This window comes from Otolemur garnettii, unplaced genomic scaffold, assembly GCF_000181295.1.
Source record: "Otolemur garnettii isolate 467f Iridium unplaced genomic scaffold, OtoGar3 scaffold00029, whole genome shotgun sequence".
Classification (NCBI taxonomy): domain Eukaryota; kingdom Metazoa; phylum Chordata; class Mammalia; order Primates; family Galagidae; genus Otolemur; species Otolemur garnettii.
This window is the reverse complement of record NW_003852424.1, coordinates 3713258-3731981: the sequence shown is the minus strand read 5'-3', so window position 1 is coordinate 3731981 and position 18724 is coordinate 3713258. Positions and strand designations below refer to the sequence as shown.

The window sequence follows — 18724 nt, the reverse complement described above, 5'->3', positions numbered from 1 at the left end:
AATTCACAGGCTTGACAATTTTTTATTTTTTTTGGTGCAGTTTTTAGCCTGGGCCGGGTTTGAACCTGCCACCTCCAGCATATGTGGCCAGTGCCCTATGACTTTGAGCCACAGATGCCGCCCAGCCTTGGCAATTTTTAACATAGAACCCGAATGAGTTTGCTGCACATCATTCTAACATCACTTTGAGATGTTATTTTCTTGTACATTTCATCCACCAATTAGTCCCTCAGCCCAAGTTAGCTGAGCACTTACTATATGCCTTGCTGTGTGCCAGAGGTTGATTGGCTGAACAGCAACCATATTAATCAAGCCACCATAGAAGGGCCTAACATCCCAGGAAGGGATTCAAAAGTAAAGGCTCCAGTGCATGCATCATCCTTAGCACCATGGAGTGAAGACTGTATGCTCACATTTCATGGGTCAGCACAGTCCACTGATGTATTTTGGGCCATCCAACAATACTTTATGACTAAATGCTTTCCAGATACACTTTTTCGGCCACTGCTGAGTGGACATCCTGGAGGGTGGGAGATTCAAGGTATAATCAGCCAAAGACACACCCTTGAAAGGTTCATCCTCTACAATGGGAAAGGGAGCACAGACACAGTCACCTGTTACATGAAGTAAAAAATGACAGCGTTGTCCCAAAGGACAACACTGATGGAACATGGACAGAAGGTGAGAGACTTGGTGGGTGAGGGACATCAGGGAAGCCTCCCACCTGAAGCCAGTGGGAAGTTTCCACAGGAAGGGGAAGAAGGGGGGCTTTCATGGGACCCTTTAAAAAAGATAAGAAAGCAAGTGGACATCAGGGGAACCCACGGATATTTGTTCTTGTCTTTTGACAATGAGAACATTAGCCTATTATTGAGGCAACTTCTGCATCAAACATATTCAATTGTTACAGCTTTGGTCTCACACAACAACACCCACCATGAAATTTTCCTGCCTGTGCTTCTTCATCAAAAGCCCAAATCTAAATGCTTATGCACTGGAATAGAACAAGGCAGCTCAGAGCCAAAGCAAACCACAAAGATGAGCTAGAAGGGCCTAGGAGGGTGTTGCCTCTCTCTTGCCATCGTTTCCTGAGGAGAGGACTTTGGGGGGCTCTACTCCCATTCTTGACCCAACAACCAGAGGGAAGAAAGTCTGGCCAAACCATTATCAGTCACGGGGACAGTCACTCTTAAGGACATTACAAAGCTGGCCCCAAGATCTTCACCCCATGTCAGAAGAAATATTAAGAATCAAGAGAATCTGAATTGATGCCTAAGTTACTATTTCCAAATCTAAATTTTTGTAATCTCTCTGGGCTTCAGTCCCCTGATCTAGACTGAGACTGTCAGAGTCAACAACGCTTAAGGTATAAGGTTCATTAAACTGAGATTTTTATTTTCTGTTGCTTCCAAAGTGGTAATTCAGGGTAGCTCTCCAGATTCATTGCCTAATTAACTAGTTAAAACCTTACATTCAGGCTCGGCGCCTGTGGCTCAAGTGCCTAAGGCACCAGCCATGTACACCCAAGGTGGCGAGTTCGAATCCAGCCCGGGCCCACCAAATAACAATAATGGCTGCAACCAAAAAAATAGCCGGGCATTGTGGTGGGTGCCTGTGGTCCCAGCTACTTGGGAGGCTGAGGCAGGAGACTGGCTTGAGCCCTGGAGTTGGAGGTTGCTGTGAGCTGTGATGCCACGGCACTCTACCGAGGGGGAAAGCTTGAGGCTCTATCACAAAAAAAAAAAAAAAAAAAAACCTTACATGTACTTAACAAGGCATTTCTGAACAAAAGCACTCTTCAAATCAACTTACATATCCAAAGAGAAGTAAGGAAGATATTTGGCCCCTTCCTCTCTAGTAGCCACTTGACCCCCTGTGGTTTCTGCTTATCCACTGCTCTTGAATGCCTTGAGCCATGTTTCAAATCACCATTGCTTTGCTAGAGCACCATCACTCACAGAATATAGCCAGATGTCCTCTGTGCCATTTGTCTGAAAGGATGGTAATATTTTATGAAGGGTAATGACAAGCAACATGTTTCTGAATTCTGTCTAGTACACTGAGTTTAAACACTGAGAACTGGAGGTCCAACTGTCCTCCGAGATTGCACAAGAGGAAGGAAGAAGGGCTGCCATACGTGGGGGACTCGCAGAGTGACGAACACTGCGATAAACTCTGTATGTATGTCGTCTGTTCACCATTCGAAAGGCGAGTGTGGGGATACTGGCACTCAAAAATAGTCCCAAGGTGCTTATAGTTGCAGGCAATTCCATATGATAAATGACACGATCTGGGTCTGGGGTAAGTACAGGATGCTCTTGGCAGAGAACTCTGGTATTGAGACATGGAGAATAATTCAAAGTAAACAAAGGATGAGGAGGTAGCATTCCAGGCAACTAATTGGAAGTAGGAAAATTATAAAAATAAAAATGCATCTATTTTTAAATAAATAAGTATCTTACATGAACAATTTGTAAATATTCATCTATGACACTGGACTTCCATGACCCTCCATAGCCATTTTGATCCAAGTATTGATTAGCTTAATTTTTAAATTGTGCTCTTAGTCACTCAATACTTTTTTCATCTACAATTAACAGGGCAATAAGAGTACATACACACACACATACATATATACACACACTACTTGTATACACACCTGTAAATATAGTGATTTATATACATTTTTATGTTCATCCTCACAGCAGCCTACGTGGGAGCAAATGCATTTGTTCTCAGTCATGTGTCAGCCGCGTAACAGACTTCACTGCATTTCATTTGCTCCCCAGTTCAACCACGAATAACAGCAATACTGTTTCCATTATACACATGGGGAAACAGAGGCCCAGCAAGGTGAACCCCCCAGCCAGGGCCAAACAGACAGAGGACAGAGGAGGAGATGACACTCAAAACATCCAGGCCTTTGGAGGCTTCAACTCTGCAAGGGCTGCCCAGAACCACAACGGCCACCATGAGAAGTAGTGAGGTCCCCTCGCCAGGAATGCTGCAGCGGGAGCTGAGCAGGGACAGCACAGTGTAGACAAGATGTCTCCTTCAGGGGGAAGTCTGGAGGAAATGGGCCCTCAGGTCTTTTCACACTTTCCAATCATTGGAGTAACAGCCTCGGTGACTATCAGGGTTGTTCACAAACATTCTGGTTCTGTCTTCGTCCTGTGCATACAGAAGGTAGGTATGGTGTGTCTTGCTCTGGTCAGTGAATGTGAGCAGGAGTGACACGTGTTACTCAAGGGCAGAGCTTTACGACTGAGGCACGGTTCCCTTCATTCCCTCTCCACTACTGTGGTGGTCATGAAAGAGGACGTGGAGCTGGGCTGTCATTCACCCTGTGCTTCTGAATAACTCCAGTAAGGAGAGGTCCCCACTGCCCAGAAGTGAACATGGAGTGCAAGCAGGAATTAAACTGGAGCAGTTCCAAGTAACTGAGATGACCTCAGCACAGCCGGCCTCTCCTCACTGACACGGGGCATTTTAGATCTGAATTCTTCAGAACAATCTCTAGAGCTGACATCCTCCACAGCTGAGTTTAGGGGGAAGGGCAGACCTCGCTGAGCAGTTCTGTAAAGATAAGCTAGGGACACAGACCAAACAAAAACCTTTCTAAGTCAAGGCTGTGCAAGGTGAGAAGAAAGAACGGCAGCAGAGGAGTGCTTCCATTCAAGGAGCCGAATTATCCCTTGCAATCACTTGGGCATGAAATCCAGTAATTTACCACTGCTGCATTCTCTTGTCTCCCAAGAGGGAAGCAGAACGCTTTCTTTCTAGAAAAATATTGACCTTTTCTATCACACAGACAGACTAGCGGCAATTTAACTATGATTCCTGTAGTTCATCCCCCCAGGACATCAGCTCTGCAAGGGAGAATATTGATTTTTATCTTTTTAAAAAATAAACTTGCTAAAATAAGCACAGTGGTGATGGTTTTGTTTTGCTTTGTTTTTAATGCAAAAGCAGGTTGAATTGCTTTTTTTTTTTTAAATACACAATGAATTACGGGATCAGGATTATATGAAAGGGATGGAAATGTCTAAGCTTCAGACAACAAATCCACCAAGAATAATATACCCCCGCTTTACTTTTGTACCCTGGGACCTCAGATGCTTTAAATATAGATGTAGTTCAGTCCTTCTTCATGAACTTCATATCTGCATCTCCAGGCAGTTCCAGCAGGGCATGCACTTTACTGGGGGAAAGTTTGTCTGGACCTGATTGCTCTTTCCCAGTGTCTAGTCCAACAACCTTGCTTCATCTGTGGGCATTCCAGTGCACAGCCAGCTACGGGGGCAGCAGAGTCACAGATTGCCATGGCACAGGAAGATTTCAAGTGACAAAGTTGCATCCAGTTGACCACCCCCCTCCTCCACTTAATCTATGCATGCAACTTCCAGTTTTTAAAACAATGGCTTCCAAAATAGCACAATTTCATTTCTGGCATTACTCCTTTCTTATGCCTCACTAGATTTTGTTCTGGCATATCCCAGAAACAATATAGCACTTGACAGGCCACAATAACATGAATGGGAGTCTTTATATAGTTTAAGTGGTTTTCCAACCTTGATACCTCTTCTCCAGCAGGAGCTCGCCGTATAGCATTGGTGCTCAATTTCAAACAACATGAGCAAGGAGTGTTTGGTCACCCCTCAGTTGGGGGAGTGTCTTCCAGCACAGGTAACTTCAACGTGAGGCTCTAAGGTCCGAGGGCTTATATCCTTAACATACCCATACCCCTGGCTAGAGATACTGCAGATAATTTATACTGCAGTGTGCTCACTTACGCTGTTGCAGAATTCCTCCTTCTACTCTCACATGAAAAACAAGAAACTGCCTGCTGCATCGATGGAGAAGTTGGGAGCAGAAAGAGACACCCACACAAAGGCTACATTAATGTTGTATTGCAAACTTTCTGTGTATGATAACATTTTTTACTGTTTCTTTTTTTTATAGACAGAGTCTCACTTTGTTGCCCTCAGTAGAGTGCTGTGGCATCACAGCTCACAGCAACCTCCAGCTCTTGGGCTTAGGCGATTCTCTTGCCTCAGCCTCCCGAGTACCTGGGACCACAGACACCCGCCACCATGCCTGGCAATTTTCTATTGCGGTTTGGCTGGGGCCAAGTTTGAACCTGCCACCCTCAGTATATGGGGCCAGTGCCCTACTCACTGAGCCATAGGCACTGCCCTGATATTATTTTTTCTTAAAATGCTATCTTTTGGCCAGGTGCAGTGGTTAACACCTGTAATCCTAGAACTCTGGGTGGCCAAGGAGGGTGGATTGCTTAAGCTCATGAGCTCAAGAGCACCCTGAGCAAAAGAGAGAACTCATCTCTACTAAAAAGAGAAACATTGAGGCAATAGGTCTCTTGAACCCAGGAGCTAGAGGTTGCTATGAGCTATGACATCACGACACTCTACCCAGGGTGACAGAGTGAGACTCTGTCTCAAAAAGAAAAAAAAGAACAAGCTATCTTTTTATTTTTGAGACAGAGTTTTGTTCTGTCACCCTGGTGAGAGTGGCCTGATGTCATAGGTCATAACAATCTCAAATTCTTGGGCTCAAGTGATCTTCTTGCCACAGCCTCCTGAGTAGCTAGCACTACAGGCACCCACCACAACGCCCAGCTAGCTTTTCTATTGTTAGTAGAGATAGGGTCCCACTCTTGTTCAGGCTGATCTCAAACTCCTGAACTCAAGCAATCCACTTACCTCAGCCTCCCAGAGTGCTAGGATTATAGGCATGAGCCACCGCACCCAGCTTAAAATGCTGTGTTGATCCAGATGCGAGGCCCTGGCTGCAAGCTGATCAGTTCTGCCTCTCCGGCAATTGATGAAGCCCACATTCCAACCACTCCCCTTATCAGGCCAGAATTCCACACTTCAGGGTCACTATGCACCTGTCCTGTGTACTTCAGGGCCAGATGACTAGCCACTGCCACTACACTTCCCTGCCTACAAAATTATTCATATTAACCCAGCCACACAGAGCCCATGAGCCCCACTAACCCCAACAACCTTCCCATATAGAAGCCCACTACAGCTCCAGCTCCCTGGCCGCCGGTCCCAGCTCCCTGGCAGCCGGTCCCTGCGACAACCTCCTGTGTCACTGATTGGCAGCCTTCTCTTATTCCCCTTCTCTTATTCTTTGCTATAAGTAGCAAAGAGTTCTGCCTTTTACTTCTTTGAGTGTCAATGTATTGTGTCCCACCATCCAAAGCACCATTAAAATTGCATAAACACCCTGAAGAACTAAGTAGATCCCTTTTTCCACAGTCTTCCCCAGGATCAAGATGAAATACACAGAACTCTTCTAGCCCCACAGCCATTGGGCTGCCCTGACCAATTAGAAGCATTCAAACTGTTTGCTGAGAACTAGTTAAGACAGCTAAGTAAACATAACCACAGACACACTTTCACATGAATGCCTTCAACTACCAGCATTGGGACTTGCAGAAATTTTGTCTATTTCTACTCACCTTTTAAACTCAATATATTGCAGAATTCTTATCATATTAACGGGTGCTCAATAAATGCATGTTGAGTGAATGACATGCAGGGTCTAAGAAAAGCATAGAAAAAACCAGCCGTTCATTCAGAAATTCAACACATGTTGAACAGCTATCTGCTGTGTTCCAGGCACCTGGGTTTCACAAGTGATGATAACATTGGGCACTTTCATATCAAAGAGGCATCTAGCAATGGCAAACACTAATGAGTTCTTGCTAGAGGGCACGCCATTCAGTGATTTAGTTCAACACATATTTGAGCGCAAGCTTCATCTCCTGAATGGACCGTTCCCTGGCTTCCCCAGGAGAGGCGTCCATCACCCTGTCTTATATCCATTTGCTGACCTCAAACTCCCTAAGAGCAAGGATCTCTAATGCACCTTCGTCTCCCCATGTTCCCTTAGCAGAGTATAACTCCATCCTTAGCAAGTGCCCAGCAACTACTCGTTGAATGAGTGAATAATAAATTCCCTACCAAGGGCCTCCTGCCGTGAGCATGCTGAGAGAGGGGATGAGGCAGGGAAGACGCCAAAGCAGTGGTTCTCAGACTGGAGTGTGCACCAGGATTCCCAGGAGGACTTGTGAAAACACAGAATTCCAGGATCCAAACCCCATCTCCGATTCTGTAGGTCTGGAAGGAGGCCTGAGAATGGGTGTTTAACAAAGAGGGGTGCTCAGGAGGGGTGCTGCAGATCCAGGAGCCACTGAGAACTGCCGGTCCACAGGAAGGATCTGATGTGGCTCCCGTGAATGTCAGGGGGTTTACTGTGAACAGAACCTTACCTGGAGGAAAGGAGGAGGGAAAAAAGTGTGACTGGCAAATAATAACAAGCTTATCTTTTTAATTCCATAAATAAAAGTGGACACAATAAATAAAAGCTATCTCAAGCCTGACTTCAGTAACAACTTCTAAAGAGAAGGAAACAAACCTTAAGAAGCTGAATGATTTTTCAGAGGTCAAATCACAAGTGGACTGTACTTACAAGAGAAATGCTTGCCTGTGTGCACCAAATGACATGGACAAAAATACCCCTGTCTTTATCCATCATAGGGGCCCAAACTAGCTACAACCAAATTTCCATCAACAGTAAAATTAATAAATAAAGTGGAGTATGTATTTATACAAAGGATTATACGCAGCAATTTTTTTTAAGAAACTACAGCAACATCAATGAATCTCTCAAATGCTGAGTGAAAGAAGGCAGACACAGAACACTACATCCTGTTTAAGTCTATTTATACAGACTTCAAAGAGAAGCAAATGAATCTATCTTACTTTGGGGGAACATGGAAGCAAAATAATTGGAAGGGAAATTAGAGAAGTTTCTGGGATGCTGTGATAGTCTACCAGTTGATGTGAGTGGGGGCTGCAATGCTCACTGTGATATTTTTGCATTTTTTCCACCTGTGTTATACTTTAAAACACAGATTTAAAATTTAAAAAAAAAAAAGGCTGAAGGAGAGGGGAGTGGTTGAAAGAAGAAAACATAAGCGGAGTTAAATCTGTGAGTCAATTCCCTGTGCTGGGAGCTGGCAGTGGTGGTAAACTTGTCCAAGGAGACAGAGAGGGCAGGAATCATCACTCTACAAAGTTTATTCCAGGCCAATTCCACAGGCCCAGCATATGAAACAATTGAATCACCTCAGAAGTGTAATATCCAAATTAATATTTTACATGAGAATCGTCATAGAGCTGGAACACACCTAGGAGATCATAAAAGTCCAGAAGAAGATTTTATGGCAAAATGTTTTAGCATCCTTCACATAAACCAGCTTAGTACCTGTCTCTGCTAGGAGCTTGGAAATGTGGGCCAGGGGCAGATGTCTTGCTTGGCTCCATGTCCACCCCTAGAAAAACGTTTTCTCATTGGGTCCTATAACCTTTCTCATTGTTGAGGAAGACAAGCTTTATTTAGGTCTCAAGTCAGAAGGCAGCACATTCTTTCTTCTAAACGCCATTGTTTTGATACATTTTCACAAGCTACAGTGAGTGATCTGGAAGAAGGGATACCAAATCCCTTCTTGAGAGATCAGATTCTTTGTCCCAACATTTCTGTAAGTCAAGCATCCCACCAGCTCTGCAGGCTGCTGTAAACATCTGGCTGGTTCAGAAATACAGCCTCCTAACTGAGCTATTACAGTAAATGGTCTAGACAGTGTGACTAGAACTCTTCACTTTTTTACACTTCATAAACCTGTATGTAAGTGCAGGTGAAGGCAGTCATAAATATAAAAACCACCAGAGCGGAATGGCCTTTGATTCTTTGTTTATCACAGGCTAATTAAAACACAAGCTGAACATAACTCAGTTCTTTAATAGAGGTTACCAGATGGGTTATAACTTGACCCTGCTCCATATGAAGTCCATGTATAATAACTATAATTTTTTTATTTAGTACAGCAGCCCTGCTATAGTGGAGGGTGTGTCTTTCTTTTGATTACAAGGTCCACATTTTAAGAAGGTGGGGAAGAGGATGGTTAACTACCGAGAACATGTTCTCTGGGCATTGAAACTATGATTAATATAAGCCCTGTCCAGGAGTGAATTCTTGGACGCCCTGTATACTATAGTTATGCACTGTGCCGGAGACACATTTTCACTGGAAGTATAATTACTGACTTTTAAAAGTCACCTTTCATCCCAAGGAACCCCAGCTCTCTCTAAAGCGTTAGAAAGCCATTACAAATTACAGTTAGAGTAATAGCTTCGACCATTCAGCCATCACTTAAGAAGCACTTCAGCCGCCTAGAGCAGGAAAGGTCAACCTTGCAGAGGCTGCCTCTCCTTAGCCGGGAATCCATGTGGATCTTTTTCCACTGGGTTGGCCCTCCCTGGTCAAGGAACTTTAAGCATTTGGGTTTTTGTTTGTTTGGTTGGTCGGGAGTGGGGGGAGGTTTGCAGTTTTTGACTGGGGCCAGGCTTGAACCTGCCACCCCTGGTATATGGGGCTGGCACCCTACTCCTTGAGCCACAGGCACCACCTGAACTTTAAGCATTTGGAATTGGCCACACATTTTTGTGTCAATGCTATGAACACTTGGATGCCTATCTTGCTATTTGTGGGTCCAGAAGGGGCATTATTCCAGCCACTGGCTGGCTGTAGGACTGCAGCCCTCCAATGCCAACCCCTGACTCACCTGGACTTTATACTCATTCCCACAGGAGACCTCCATTTGGATGCCCTGCCTTCCCAGGCACTTAAAACTCAACTTCGTCAAAATGGTGCTCTCGATAGCTCAGTTTGCCAAATCCCATAATTTCAGTTTCATCTTTGAGTCTTCCTTCTCCTCTGTCTCCATACTCATGCTATGCTATACCTTCTCCTCTCTCTCCATACTCATGCTATGCTATACCTTCTCCTCTCTCTCCTTACTCATGCTATGCTACACCCCAAAGCTATCAATTCCACCTGTTTCCTTCTGACACACACTCCTGCCATTTTCTTCCATCCAGTTCAGGTCATCATTTTATCTCCTTCCCTAAAACAAAGGCTCTCAACCAAGGGTAATTTTCACACACATTCTAGCCACCAGGAGACAACTGGCAATGTCTGGAGACATTTTTTGGGTTTTTGTTTTTCTTTTCTTTCTTTCTTTTTTTTTTTTTCTGAGACAGAGTCTCAAGCTGTCACCCTGGGTAGAGTGGTGTCACAACTCATAGCAACCTCCAACTCTTGGGCTTAAGCTATTCTCTTGGCTCAGCCTCCCAAGTAGCTGTGACTATAGGCACGCACCACAGTGCTCGGCTATTTTTTTGGTTGCAGTTGCCATTGTTGTTTTAGCTGGCCAGGGCCAGGTTCCAAACCCCCAGCCTCAGTGTATGTGGCCAGCACCCTACCCACTTAGCTATGGCGGCCCCCTGGAGGAATTTTTGGTTGTCACACCAGGGGCTTTTTGGAGGTACTACTGACTACCACAAAGAATGAGACTAGAATGTCGGCAGCACCAACGTTAAGAAACCTTGGCCTAAAACAGCTCCCTGCTGAAGTGCCAGGTCCAGCCTGACAAAAGACAAACCTTAATATGTAACTGTCCTACTCAAAACCCTTTGCTGTGGTTTGCCTATTTGTACCCTCCAAAACCCATACCAGAATTTAAACTCCTATGGCAATACTGAGAGGTGGGGCCTTGAAGAGGTGATTGCGTCCTGAGGGCACTGTCCTCAGTAATGGATTAATTTATTCCAGTAATGGATTAATGTATTAATTAATGGGCTAGTGGATTAATGGGTCATCATGGGAGTGGGACTGGTGGCTTTACAAGAAGAGCACACTCAGTGATGCTCTGTGCACCCTCAAGACTCTACAGAGTCCTCACCAGCAAGAAAGCCCTCACCAGATACAGACTCTCACCTTAGACTTCTCAACCTCCATAATTCTAAGAAATAAATTCTTTCCTTATAAAATACCCGGTTTAAGGTGTGCTATTATAAGCAACAAAAAAGCAACTAAGATACATAGTACTCTTCAAATGTCAATGGTCTTGACATTTGCCCCCCCATCTTCAGTATGCTCCCAAGGTTCTTGATCACCTGCCCCTGGCCTGCCTTCTCAGCAGAGTTTCAGGAATTGCTCTCACTAGCTTTCCCACAAGCTCCACACGCCAAATGTCCACCACCCCAAGATTCTTTTAGACTTTCTGAGCCTCTGCCTGAAATTCTCCACCCAAGCTCACCAAGTTCACTCATGCTAAGCAAACTTTTAACCTTCATATTTCAGCCCAGACTAATCTCCTGTACTGGGCAAGGCCTGTTGCAAGCTTTTGTACCATCCCTTTTCTCGACCACGTGTTACCATTGTGCCCCATGCGTGCTCCCTGTGGGCAGGGACTTTACCCATCTGTCCCTATGGGTCTATCTGGTGTTTGCCTTGCAGTAAAGCATTTGATGCCTATTTGCTAAAATAGTTAATGCACAAAACCGTATTACACTAGAGTTGATCTCTGGGGGTATTTCAATTTGGACAAATCAAAGTCAAACAAAACCTTGTATCTTAAACAAATTATTTTTTATAGTTTGACTTATTCATTAAATTTGTGTCCCAGATACTTGGAAAGGGCTTTAAAGTCATCTACTAAAACTTCCCACCTGAAGCCTAGGTCTCCTTTACCCAACTGCCCTGCACATGCACACTCACACACATGTGCATGCCCACACATATGCACACACACACTCACACACACATGCAGATGATACACATGCACTCATATGCACATCCACACATATACACATGCGCACACGTGTACTGCACACACATGTACACATATGCACATGCACAAATATGCATATGCACACACATATGCACATGATATACATGTACACACATGCACACACACATACATGCACATGCACACATGCACAGAGCTTACAACAACCAGCCTTAATTTGAACACATCTAATAATAAGGGACTCACTTCCTTTGAAACAGTCAGTTCCATATTTAGCAAACATTTTTAGAAAGTATTTTTTATATACTGAGCCCCAATTTGTCTTCCTGAACCTCTTAACCACTTGTTAGTTCCAGCACCTTTGGGTCATTCAAGACAAGCCAAACTCCTCTTTCTTCTACTTGACAGACAGACCTTCAGCCTCTTCTGGTCTTCCTCACATAGGCTCTTATCCAATGTTTCTCTTTTTCTGGTTCTTTTCTGAACCAGATCCACGTGATCTAATTCTGTCTAAAGATTATTTTGGAACAGTGGTTGGTTTCCCATAGCCAGTTAGCCTCCCAAGTTGCTACCAAATCTCTGAAGTGTAATGTGACAGTATCTACCAAATTTCACAATGCACATGCATTTGATGCAATAATGTACATTTCCAGTCATTTATGCTCAGGTGCTCAAGGCACCGAACAAAGATGTTAACATTGTTGTGCTATTTTCACAGGCAAAGCGTTGAAACATTCTTAAGTATCCATCTTTCGAGGACAGGTTCATAAACAATGGCCCATCCACATAACAGAATGCCAGGCCACTGCTGGAAAGAACAAGGTGCCTTTCACCATGCTGAAGTGGGGCAGACTGCAAGGTATGTGATTACATGTAAAACCCAAACTTGAAACAAAGAACAATGCGCTTTGTTATACTCCTTAGGGTATGGAAGAGGGATGGAAAAGAAAAAGAGAAAGTGAGAGATGCTACAAAGAAGAAAATGCACCATTTTGATTTCTTTTCCTGGTCTTCCTTTCATCCTAATTTGCAGCAAAATAAGACCAGGGAAGATAAACAAGTAACTTAAAGGGCACCTTAACCATCAGGGAAGAGCCACAGATGTATTAGAGAGAGCTATTTGGTTCTTCTTCAAAAATCACAACTTCCCTGGACCCAATACCAAAGTCTTTTGTTGTTGTTGTTCTTGTTAATCGAATGTGATCTAATGAACAGAGTTAACACAACTAAACCCACTTGAGAAGTGGAGTGGGGTGAGATAAAGTAAAGGAGATGTGAATTTATTCGAGTAATATGCAGTACGTGTACTTCTCTAGAAAAAAAGATTATTTCCTTGAATTAAAGTAACGATATTTCCTATGTCTTGACTTGCCAAAGATATTAAGGTTTGCAATGGATTGAGAGCTAACCACCAATGTCAGTAAACCAAAACTTGTATTCCACTGACTACTTGCAAAAAAAGCCAAATTCTCTTCATTTTAACTAGCTTTTTGGTAAGGCTTTTAAGAATTAAGAGAATATTCTGTGTAGTAGTATTATTTATTTCTACAAAGTACTAACTAGAAAAGTAAGCTGCCCAACACCAACTGACCCTTGAAAATGGACCATCACTTAAACTTTAAATATTGTCCTTATAGCAACAACAATGACAACGAAAGCCTGCTTCCCTGCCAAGGAAATAATAAAGAGAGGCCAGGTGTATTTTGCATCTCAGAAGGTGACTTATTAATAGCAATTCTTACTATTAAGTAATATGTATTAAAGACATTTTCCAAGTTGGACCACCAGATATCTTTGTGTACATGAGAAAAATCATACCAAATCCCAACCACCAGGAGAATTTCCAGTGGTTCCTATTTGGAGAGACTTATTATCAACAAGGCACATCTATCAGCATCAATACTCACCAAAGAGACGTCAAAGGCATTTGGAGCTGAAGACAGTTTACAAAATGCATTGAGCTTACTGAATTTTGAACCTGACTGGGGCCATACATCTGGGAACTTGAAAAGACAAAAAGACGAGTGGTAGAAAGGACTTTGGTTGAAGTAAATGATGAGACGATATTCTGTGAAATGTCACTTTTTCCTCATAAGAATTGTTCTAGCAGAGCACTGTTCTTTCTCACTTTATGTATTACTACTCACCCACACAAAAATACGACCGCCATTGGCTGAGGAGATGGTTCAACTTAGCTTCTGCAACATCTCTCCTCTTTATCCACTCCCGGTCTCAGTTTCTTTGTCTGCGTGTAATCAATACCTCCACCTAAGTAGTGCAGGGTATAAAATAAAGAGATCTTTTCAATATTCAAATGAAACAGCACCAGACCCTCCCTAATGAGCAGGAAGACGTTATCTTTCTCCCCACCCCAGAATCTCTCCCCTGTCTTTAGTCTCAGAAAATCTAGAAGTGTTTCCTGGGTTGGCGAGGTAAGTCCTAGCTACAATCCTGCAGGAGAGAGAGCTCCTACATCCTCACAGTCCCTTTCCCTGCCATCGGTGTTGCTCTCCGGGGGCTCTGCAATGATCTATTGTTACCTCCAACACTTTGTGCCCTGGAGGGACCATGTGAGGCCCGTGAGCATTATTACTCAACTAACAAAATGAGAAATCAGGGTAGAAGATGACATCTCTCTTCCCCAGCAGTAGGAGTAAATCTGGTTCTAATTTTCTCTGCCCTTGTAAAGCTCTGGAATTACCCAACTCTGTTGCTACACACACACACACACACACACGTTTCCTCCGTGGCATGTCCTTATGCCAGGTGAGCCTAGTGAGATTCTCCGTCTCAACCCACGTTTGTATTGCAGCCCTGAGCAACATCTCTCCCAATACCTCATGGTCTTGGGGGAATGTGGCGTATGTATACCATGGAATTCTACTCAGTATTCCACCTTTTTTATTAATACATCTACTATTAGTATTATTACTACATGTTAGTACTATATATATATTAACTACTAATAATACTAATACATCTTTTGTATTAACCTGGATGGAGTTGGAGGATATTCTCCTTAGTAAAATATCAGAAGAATGAAAAAGCAAGTATCTGTAGGGAGGGCATAGGGGGGATCAAGGGATAGGGGTCACCTTTTGGGGGGTGGCACACAAATATAAGAGGGACCTTGTCTAACAAAAGCAATCAATGTAAACTGCTTCTGTGTACCCTCAATGAATCCCCAACAATAAAAAAAAAAAGCAAGTATCCAATGTACTCAATACTGATATGAAACTAATAGACAATCTAATACACATCCACACAAGAGAAAAACTCAATTCAATTCAAGTTGGGGGGAGGAAAAGGAGTGAGGAAGGAGAGGAGGAGGGTGGGGGATGGGTGTGCTCTCACTTAATGGACACAATGTAAGAGTCCTGCACATCTCTTGGGTGCAGGAAACAGCTACAACAGGGATTCTATCAACAAATGCAAACATTGTAACCTAGTTGTTTGTGCCCTCACTTTAATCTGAAATTTTTACAAAACATAAAAAATAATTTTTTTAAATGGCATTGAATATTGAGTTCTCCATAAACTCAGTACTCTCAAATTTCATCATCCCTGATTCTATGCTCTTTGTAATCTCAACTGTATACACCTGGGCTTGTCACATTGCATCATTTTTTTAATAAGAAGAGACAAAAGAAGCTGATCAGTGTTTAACAGGCAACTATGTACATACCAGAATTCAGTTTTATTTGGGGAAGTTAAAATATAACTTCATTTATAGCCAACCTGAGTTTTAAAACCTAATCTTCCATTAAACTATCCATCAATTTTCTTTTTTTTTTTTTTCTTCCAGAGAAAAACTATTCAGCCCTTCAGTTAGGCTCTAGATGTATCTATTTCTTCATATACACCTCTTCCTGTGCTGGGTGTGTAAGGATGGAGAGAAAACAAAGCAAGCTATAGACTTCCTCAAGGTCACACTAAGGACAAACCCCTTCCAGAAACAGCATTCACCGTGCCTATACATGGGCTGAGCCTGCACGATTCTTCTGTCTCCACCGGGGATCAGAATGATGTTTAAATGCCTAGCTCATGACATGTACATCCCTGACACCTAGTACCCAGAGGTGCTCAAGGTATGTTGGCAAGCCAATCAATGGATGAATAAATGAAGTATGCACATCATAGAACACTAGCACAGCCTTGATAGTTCACAATGATCATGAAAACACTTCATCAACCGAGTCAACCACTGGTCTGCCAGCAAGAATGCCACAAGAATGAAATAATGGCCCCTGATCTGCTATTTTGATTTGAATATTAATACCAGGAAACTAGTATGAAACCACACCACACATGCCATGCACTGAAAGTCTCATAATTATAAAAGTTAGCTTTGATTTTAAGCTTTAGCTTTAAGGTTAGCTGAAACCTTACCCACCCTCAGATGTTTTAGCTGGTGTGTATTTAAAATCTGGATTTTTCTAAAATATAATTAACACTTCCCTAATACTTCTTCTGAGTCTGCTTAGGTCATCTGATGAATCCAGCTACAAGAAAGAAATTATTTAGCCCATTGGCTTTGACAACCAGCCGAGGATATCATCTTGAGTATTTATCTGTCTCTGTGGAAAAAATTCGGCCAGCAGTCTGAGGGTTAAGCAGTATTCCTGTCATGTTTGCCCTGAACTTGCCCAGTTAAATTGCAACAGCATGGGTCTCCATAATTATCTAATTGTTAGTGTTGTGCCTTTACGTAATTTATGATGTAGCATTAAAGTCTGACCCTGGGTTTGAAATGAAGTGCAGGACTGCTGACATCCTAGCTCAAATTAGTAGGTAAGCACCCAATTAACGATTATGCTTCTGAGCTTTCATTTCCATCTGACAACACTGCTACGCTAATCAGTTTTCTAAGCCTTTCACCTTCCCCATAACTAACAAGCGTTTCTCCTGTTTTTATGTCTGTGGATGCCCTGCATCCTCATAAAAAATCTCTCCAGGACTCTTTAAGATTGCTGCCAGAAATGACCATCCACAAGTCAACTGGCCGGCTCTGATGCCCTTTGTTGGCAAAACCAAAGGTCCCATCCCCCACTTTAGAAAAGAGATAATCTCAGCAGAATACTTAAGATTTTCTTGGCTCCTGGAATCGCTCAAAGTGAAGGATGGAACCATTTTGGTGTTTAGATCATGGAGTCTGAATCCTCTCAAGCAAGGGACCTACCAAAATCCCACCATCGATCTGACCACTGGGGAAAGAAGAAAGCAAGCAGCAGTTGACCTGGCAGCTCACACCAACAATCCTAGCACACTGGGAAGCCGAGATGGAGGGATCCCTTGGGCTCAGGAGTTCAAGACCAGCCTAAGCAAGAGTGAAACCCTCACCTCCACTAAAAATAGAAAAATTAGCCAGGCATTAAGGTGGACACCTGTAGTCCCAGGTACTCACGAAGCTGAGGCAGGAGGATTGCTTGAGCCTAGGAGTTTGGGGTTGCTATGACCTAGGCTGAAACAATGGCACTCTAGCCTAAAGGACAGGGTAAGACTCTGTCTCAAGAAAAAAAAAAGTCTCAAAAAAAGAAAAAGAAAAGAAAAGAAGCAATAGCAGAAGAGGAAAAATCAGGCAATAGTCCCTTTTCCAACTACACACCTCCTTCACCCTTCTCTGCGCAGCTCCTGGACAACTCTCCCCATTCCCTCCACCCATCTATGCAGCAGCAACCAAGCATAAAATACAAGAGAATTTTCAGAGAGCATCACATTAACCATAGTTCCTGCACAATAAAGGCACTTACTAAACTTATGTGAATGCTAAACGAGCACTTTCACAGGACAGTGGCATGATAATCATCACAGACAGGTGCAACCGTTGTCCTGGACCATGTCTCCCATCTTCTCATCCATTGTTCTTTCTGGGACCTATGTCACTTGGTTTGAATTCCTAGTTAGCTGAACCACTCCGGCCTCAGCTCCTAACATCAGGTAAGAGCTGCAAACTCATTTACAATCCCAACAAACACTTGAACTCTGAATTTAGAATCCCCATAACTACTTTTCTTAACTTCTACCCTAAGAAATACCAAAAATTGCCTTCCAGATTCACCAGCCTTTGTACCTGGCATAGACACCATCCTGTCTAGTTCATGTTTGTTCTAACCATAATGCCTAGAACTTTTCCAGCATTGGTGGCTTTCAAATTTTAGTACCAGAAGCTTATTTTTTTGTTACTTTTATTTCTAAACAAAATTACTCATATTATTCCAATACAAAAATCTCATTGTGACAAATGGATTTTGTGTGTGTGTGTGTGTGTGTGTGTGCGTGTGTGTAGAGATAGAGTTTCATTTTATCACCCTTGGTAGAATGCCGTGGCCTCACAGCTCACAGCAAACTCTAGCTCTTGGGTTTAGGTAATTCTCTTGCCTCAGCCTCCCAAGTAGCTGGGACTATAGGTGCCCACCACAATGCCTGGCTATTTTGTTGTTGTTGCTGCAGTTTGGCCCCGGTCGGGTTTGAACCCACTACCCTAGGTATATGGGGCCAGCGCCCTACCCACTGAGCCACAGGCGCCGCCCCTGACAAATGGATTTTTTTAAAAAGCTCTTCTAATGAGAGAGGGACGGAAACGCAGCACCACTGTGGTGCCATATGAAGACAAACCACACACATGGTTTGAAAATCACTGTCCTAAGACAGCCTGTGGGAAAGCAAGGATCAGATGAAAGTAAAGCTTTAATTTTGTTAGTGTTACTTTTTCTTTTAATTGTCCAAAGTAGTCTTGCACTCACTGAATACAAAGTTTATTTTTTATTAATCTTGGGAAATAAGAAAAACACAATGTCCTTGTTCCCATTTTGAGGATGTTCTGGGACACAGAGATGGCTAAGTTATAAAGTTGGGATAAGAATTTGATGTCCTGGTTTGGTGCCTGTAGCACAGTAGTTATGGCACCAACAACATGCACTGAGGCTGGCGGGTTGGAGCCCCCCCAGGCCAGCTAACCAACAATGACAATTGCAACAAAAATTAACCAGGCACTGTGGTGGGCACCTGTAATCCCAGCTACTTGGGAAGCTGAGGCAAGAG

General features: G+C 43.2%; 1 pseudogene; it reads left to right on the top strand.

The window, feature by feature from the left end:
* Positions 1-18724, top strand: part of LOC100954385 — a 28699-nt pseudogene that overhangs the window by 4016 nt on the left and 5959 nt on the right.